Source organism: Pan paniscus, chromosome 12, assembly GCF_029289425.2.
Source record: "Pan paniscus chromosome 12, NHGRI_mPanPan1-v2.0_pri, whole genome shotgun sequence".
Lineage (NCBI taxonomy): Eukaryota > Metazoa > Chordata > Mammalia > Primates > Hominidae > Pan > Pan paniscus.
This window is the reverse complement of record NC_073261.2, coordinates 47,469,968-47,477,202: the sequence shown is the minus strand read 5'-3', so window position 1 is coordinate 47,477,202 and position 7,235 is coordinate 47,469,968. Positions and strand designations below refer to the sequence as shown.

The 7,235-nt window shown below is 34.9% G+C and overlaps 2 non-coding genes across 2 annotated transcripts; both read left to right on the top strand.

The window, feature by feature from the left end:
• Nucleotides 1–4,596: 4,596 nt before the first annotated feature.
• LOC112439050 (U6 spliceosomal RNA) lies at nt 4,597–4,700 on the top strand. The gene has a single exon (XR_003027347.1). It is a non-coding gene; the product is annotated as a U6 spliceosomal RNA (small nuclear RNA).
• Nucleotides 4,701–4,774: 74 nt separating this feature from the next.
• Nucleotides 4,775–4,881, top strand: LOC112439038 (U6 spliceosomal RNA). Its single transcript, XR_003027335.3, has one exon. It is a non-coding gene; the product is annotated as a U6 spliceosomal RNA (small nuclear RNA).
• Nucleotides 4,882–7,235: the final 2,354 nt, after the last annotated feature.

Genomic DNA, 7,235 nt, shown 5'->3' with positions numbered 1-7,235 from the left:
TTTTTAGTCAGGCTATTTGGTGATGTATGAGCTTCAGTATGTGCTTCTTTTTTCTGCTAAAAATTTGCTATGGGATTTTGGGTTTTGTTTTTGAATAATATTTTTTATTTATAAAACTTGTTTCTCTTTTTTCTTTGTCTTATTTTAAATAGGTTTTATTTTGTCTTTGAATATAATGCCTTGATTCAATATTTTAACATTTATTTTTATTGCCTTTTAGTAGGAAAACTTTTATGCTTATTCTTCTACATACTATTTGGCCAAAGTCTTAGTTACAATAAGTATTGTGAACATTATCAACCTTCTGTAAATCACTGAGACGATTTCAGATTAGATTCAATAATTATTTAGATGTGTTTTTATCTAGTTAAAGTTTTTAGTTTTACTTTTACATTTTGATAGAATTCTTCTTAGAATGTATTAGGAATTTCTCTGTGAATTGATCCTTAGTAAATTTTTATAAATATCCCATAGCAGGTGATAAGCAGAATTTATTTTCTGTTGTACAATACAAAGTGCTCCTTCCCATTGATGAGGGACTTAGTGGGTTGAAATGTTTCCTAGCCTTTCCACAGCATACACTATCAAGTTGGGCACATATCAAAACAGCAACAATAGCAAAAAAGACTCAAAAAATTTAAATTAAAATAAAAAACCCAGCAAAGTGCTATATTCCCATACATGTTAGCAGTTTGGTTCTCAGCTTGAAAAACTAGGTAAGAGCAGAGTCATTTTGTACACTCAATTAATTTGTTTCAAAACGAAGTCTGTCAGTTTGTAAAATCCTTTATTTAAGTCAAACTAATTAGGTGACTTTTATCACCTTAAAAAGAGAACCATAATGAGAAACAGCCACCATTACACTTTCTTGACTTGGAAGCCAGCTGAGGCATTTGAATCTCTCTTGCCATTTTAGAAACCCCAATGAAACTGGTCACCGTGAGCTGAAAATGAACTGATGCCATTATGCTTATTTCATATTAAGCCTGATCAACTTAATTGGCCCACGGGCAAATTTTTCTTTAGAATTTCTTTTTTTCCCTAGCAAACAGTATTCATTTTAAATTAACTCAAGTTCTCAGTATCTCTTTATTGGATGAATAGAACTACTTCTTAACTGATTTCCCTGGTTCCAGCCACACTTTCCCACAGTTCCCCTCAACAAAACAACTACAATGAGCCTTTTGACCAGAAGATAAACACTTTTTAAAGATACAAGCCTTTCAGTTTTGAAAGTATTTATTACATCTGCCTAAAATGTTTTTTCCTCCTATGTTCATATGCCTAATTTCTTTATACCTCTGATGCCTTTGCTCAAATCTACCCTTTGCAATGAGACCCACTCTGACCTTTTAAAACTACACCCTGCTCCCTGATGCTAGCATTTCCAATATTTTCTGCTTTATGTCATCACTTTTCTACAGCATATATTACCTTCTAATGTATTATATGTATTCATGATTTATTGACTCACCCTCCTTGCTTAAATGTAAGCAGCAGGTCAGGGATGTTTATCACTTTTGTTCAGTGAGGAATCCCAAGCACTAGACCAGTTTCCTCCACATAGTATGCACTCAACAAATATTAGTTGAGTAATTAAACAATGGTAAGATTTTCAACTCATCTGGAAAAACACGTTCTTAAAATTCAACAATAGGAAAAATAATCAAAACTCACTATCATAACTTAAAAGTCCAAACACGAACATTTAAGCATGTAAAAAAATCAGTGTTAAACAAACTTTAGTCTTATGAGACATGATGAAACACATTATACATTTATGTGCTGTCTCATGAGGGTGATGGCATGAGTCTCAGGCATGCTCCTCAGCCCTATCTGGGATTGAGCTGAGCACAGAGAAGTCCTAATACAGAAGTGCACTTAGTTGTACAGTTTTACACAAGTAGGCATTCATGAGCCTGGATTTAAAACAAACAAATATAAACACAGCAGAGCTACACATTTCCTAATCAAGGGAACATTTTAATCTATTCAAGTTTAGACATGGAGATTGCAGGTAAGCTTTTCTTCTGAGGTCTTCACAAAACCAAATTCACTCTGGTACACTGATACACAGATTATGTAACTCCAATGTGTTAAAATATGGCAAATGATGTATTTGAGAGTGTTATTCTAAAATTACAGACTGTCAAAAATATTAAAAAGAAGTGTGACTTAAATAATTACAAGACAGTTTTTTAATTGCCTGAAATAATAACAGACTTATATAATGATCTTTGCTGTCACGACAATAAGATGGGACTTTTAAAAACACCTTCCATCTCCATATCCTCAAAAGCTGGTTGCAAATTCAAGCAGTCATGCTTAACACTGTAACTGGTGCATTTGTACTTGTGGCATATTGGCCAAAAGTATAGACACCAACAATGTCCTTCCCTTACCCTTCAGATCTTTCTTTTGCTTTGACAAACATCCAATGGCCAGTATCTACATCTAGCTGCCTGGAGTCTTTTTTTCTAGATCCTAGGAAGGCCCTTTGCCTACAGGGGCAGATCACACCCAATGGTTCAGGAAGCTAAGTGTCCTAGCTCCCTCATTCTTGGAGTAATTCTGACTCATATGGTGTACATTTCCCAGAGTTTCCCTCATGGGATTAAGCTTTCTATTGGCTTAAAATAACATACCATTTATCTTCTGCCAGTACCGTTCAGGCATCACTTGCCCATTCCCCTTCAGATGTTTCCTGAACCTCTCTCTCTCTTTAAAAAAAAAAAAAGAAGTATTTTCACTCAAATCCTCCAGTTAACTAGCTAGTTAAAGTGCAGCTGGCATAAAACACCACTAGTAGTTGACTATGACATTGAATATTTTATGATTATTTTTCTGTGCAAATTTGACACATTATAATGACATTGTACATATTTTATTCATGTCAATGTGTTCGATATCTTCATTTTGCCCCTCTAGATAGAGTCCCACCCTTTTACACCTTGTTCTATCCTGCTCCTGGGACATGTTTGTGTGGAGTGCATTGATCGATAGGCTCCCTTAACCTCTGGCTTCTAAGCTGTCAGTCATGGGAGGAACCTGCAAAATATGACGAGTGAAAGGAGAATGGAGTCAGGGTAATTATTCCATTGGTGTCTTTCCTCTCTTCCACGTCACTATAGATTGGCTGTATTTCTCTTGCACATGCCACCTTCTTGTCAGGCTGTTCTATCCATGTACCTTATATAATATTCCCAGTTCTGGTGACCACTCCCTCCCATTCTTCAGACCTAGGAGGTGTAATGGCCCCTACTGTTACTAAGCCAGGATACAACACTATCTACTGTTTGTAGAGATGGAGAAATCAAAATTATAATAAATAATCCCTTAATTAAATGCTCCATTGTTTACTCAGTTTGAATATGCCTTCACTTCATGACAGGACTCTGACTTTTACAGTAAATAATAAATGCACATGATAAAAAAATCAACAAACTCAAACTAAACAGATGGTACAGAATTCTTATGTTCTTTCCAATTATCATTCCCTAGAGGTAAACATCTTCAACTGTTTCTCTCCAAATAATATATTGTTTTCCGTATGTGTTTTTGGTTAACCAATATCTAATAGTAACTATGGACTCCTTACTTTGAAATACAAAGTTTAGCTCATCTACATTTCTAATACCTCTCTTCCCCATGCTCCAACAGTCTTGGCAAGTGATATTAGAATGTTCAGATCACCTTCTATCTTTAGGATAGGTAATAAAATGCAACTTCTTTTTCTTAATCCATCAACTTCTACAAAATGTGTCTTCAGTTCCTGCCACAGAAAATTAAAAAAAAAAATCAGTGGCCCCACATTCCCTTGCCTTTCTTTATTTTCCTCTCCACTTCCCGATTGTTTGTTAGCTCTAGCATGGATTGAATACTACCAGGTTAAATAATTGACTTTTTTTTTTTTTTTTCCAGAATTCAGACCTCCAATTACTCAAACAACTTTTGGGTTTTCCTGAAATTTCAATGCCTTGTTTACATTTTTCCACTTTAAAAAAAGATACTATGCCTACACCATAGCACTAAGTTCATTCAGCTTTCAAATACATAATTTGTTAAAGTGAACACAATTTCACTTTGTGTTTTGTTGTGAATTGCTGTCTAAGCCTACTGCACACCCTGTATTCTAAGCTTTCTTTTCATTTCTCTCCTCTTATAATTATACATTATTTTTTCTTTTTGATTATATGTTTAGATTATATTTTAATATTCCTAGGACATACTCTTAGTTATTTTTCTTGGTCAATAAGTGCATTTAAGGTAAATTTTATGATATCTTGCATGCAGAAAATTCTTAATTTTGTCCTTGTGGTTGTTACTCAGTTTAAATACAGAATGCTAGTTAAAATAATTTACTTTAAAAACCTTGAAGACAATACATTCAGTCTACTGTTTTGATTGAAGTTTTGCTAGAGTGAATATATTGCATTTTCTTTTTGTTCTGGCAGACTTTTTATTTCATTAATGCTTTAGTGTTCTTTTGATTTCTCTTTGATAATCACATACTTTTAATTTCTAAGAATTTGTCTTATTCTCCTATTGCTCCTTTTCATTTGTCATTCTACGTTTCTTTAAAAATGCAATATGTGTGTTCACTTCAGCTGCACATATACTAAAATTGGAATGATACAGAGAAGATCAGCATGACCCCTGCACAAGATGGCATGTAAATTCTTGATGCATTCCATTTTCTTAAAAAAAATGCAATATCTTCTTGTGTAGCTGTGAAGAGACTAAGTAGATTATTTTTTAAAAAAACATATCTTTTGTGCTCGCTTTGGTAGCATATATACTAAAATTGGAAGAATATAGAGAAGATTAGCATGGCCCCTGCACAAGGATGACATGCAAATTTGTGAAGCATTCCATATTTAAAATAATAATAATAAAACATACCTTTTAATGTGTGATTTATTCATTTTTTCAAGGTCTGTATTCTACTTCCTTGTCTTGGGCCTTTTCTGTTTTGCTGTTTCTGTTCCTTGCATACCTATTGCTCATTAGATATAAGTTCATAATTGTGAAGGAAGGATTAGATTGATTAAATTCTAGCAGGATTCCTCTTTTCCTATTAAAGTGCTTTCCCAACAGTCTTGTCATGAAAATGAGACTATTGACCTAAATTTAAATGTCTACTTGGGCATGTTATATGGATGGTCCCATGTACACTGGTTGGGCATGCCACATGGAAGGTCCTATGTACACTCGTTGGGTATGTCATATAGTAGGATTCTCTGTATGCTGCCCAGGTATATCACATGGAAGAACCTATATTCTCTGATTGGCAATGTCATATGGAAGTTTCTATGTATGCTGATCAGGCATATCATATTGAAGTTTCCAAGTACAATGGTTGGGTATATCATATGTAGATTTTGTTTATCAATATGGGGAAGAAGTAGGTAAGCTGTGTTTTATAAAGCCAAAATTGAGGAGAGGTTTATTCTGTTGGATTGAAGCCAAAACCAGAAGTCCTAATCCTTCAGAGACATATCATTAAATTTCTTCAAAACAACAGCGGGACTTTCAGCTTCTGGTCTTATATATAAGAAACCTGAAAGTTATCATTTCATCCTAATAACAAATAAAAAGCTGAACAAACTAAAACTGAATACATTGTCTTAGATCCATCAGAGACATGAGGTCATAAGACAAATCCCTGTCCCCCAAATTAGAGAGACCAACAGGAAAATAGAGACAATCAAAACTTACTAAAGCAGAAACCCTAGTGGAGACTTAAAAATGATGCCCCAAAACATGCCTCTTTGGACTTCAAAGCACTTGGGGAATAGCAAATAAAGGAAGGGCTTTCTCTGAAGTTACCCTCCCTGCCTAAAGACTGAATCTTTCAGGAAATATCCAATTGTTGTGATACCCTTCCTTAAATAGTTCATTAATCAGAGGAAATCAATGTATATTCCAGGAAGGAAGACTGATGTGGACGCCACACTCAGAACCCAGATGAACTTTGTCTCAGGCTACTGTTTTTTCTTTAGGCCCATTCATTTCCCCTAAAAACAATTGATTCTTCTTCTAAAAATTGCCTATATCCCCCACTTTCCTCTGTCTTATGAAGATGATATATAAGCTTCAACCATCCGGTCCTTTGTTGAGTCTGATATTTTATGGGACTGCTGTTCACTGGCACATAGTAAATTTCTATGCCTTTTCTCCTATTAATCTGTCTATTGACAGTTTATTTCAGCCAACTAAATTATCAAAATTTCAGGGGAAAATTTGAGCTTCCCTATACTCATGAGCTGAAAATCTGTGGAAACCAGTGCCAGGCAGGAAGTCCTGAACTGTAGTTGACACACAGTTGGAGGCTCAGTATAGACAAGTCTGAGATATAAAAACTCCAGGGGTGCTCAGTCATTTTGGAGTCCCAGTCATTTGGGAGCTCCAGTGATTTTTTGAGTTTTACCTCCTGGAGTTCTACCAGGTTCCTACAGAATAGAGAACCCAGAAATAAAGCCAAATATGTATAGTTAACTGATCTTTGACAAAGCATACAAAAACATAAGTTGGGGAATGGGCATTCTATTTAATAAATGGTGCTGGGAAAACAGGCAAGCCTCACATAGGAGAATGAAATCGGATCCCTATCTCTCACCTTATACAAAAATCAACTCAAGATGGATCAAAGACTTTAATATACGACCCAAAACCAGGAAAATTCTACAAGACAAAGTTGAAAAAACTCCTCTAGACATTGGCCTATGTAAATATTTCATGACTTAGACCCCAAAAGCAAATGCAATGAAAACAAAACTAAATAAATGGGACCTAACTCAACTATAAAGCTTCTGCCCAGCAAAAGGAATAATCAGCAGAGTAAACAGACATCCCACAGAATGGGAGAAACTATTTGCAAACTACGCATCCAACAAAGGAGTAATATCCAAAATCTACAAGGAACTCAGACAAATCAGCAAGAAAAAAATAAATAATCCCATGAAAAAGTAGGCAAAGAACATGAACAGACGTCTCTCAAAAGAAGCTATACAAATGGTCAACAATCATAAGAAAAAAGGATCAACATCATTAATCATCAGGAAAATGCAAATTAAAAGTACAGTGAGATGGCACTTTACTCCTTCAAGTATGGCCATTACTAAAAAGTCAAAAAACAATAGATGTTGGTATGGATGAGGGGAAAAAGCGCATACGTGGCTAGCAGGAATATAAATTAGTACAACCTCTATGGAAAACAGTATGAAGATTCTTTG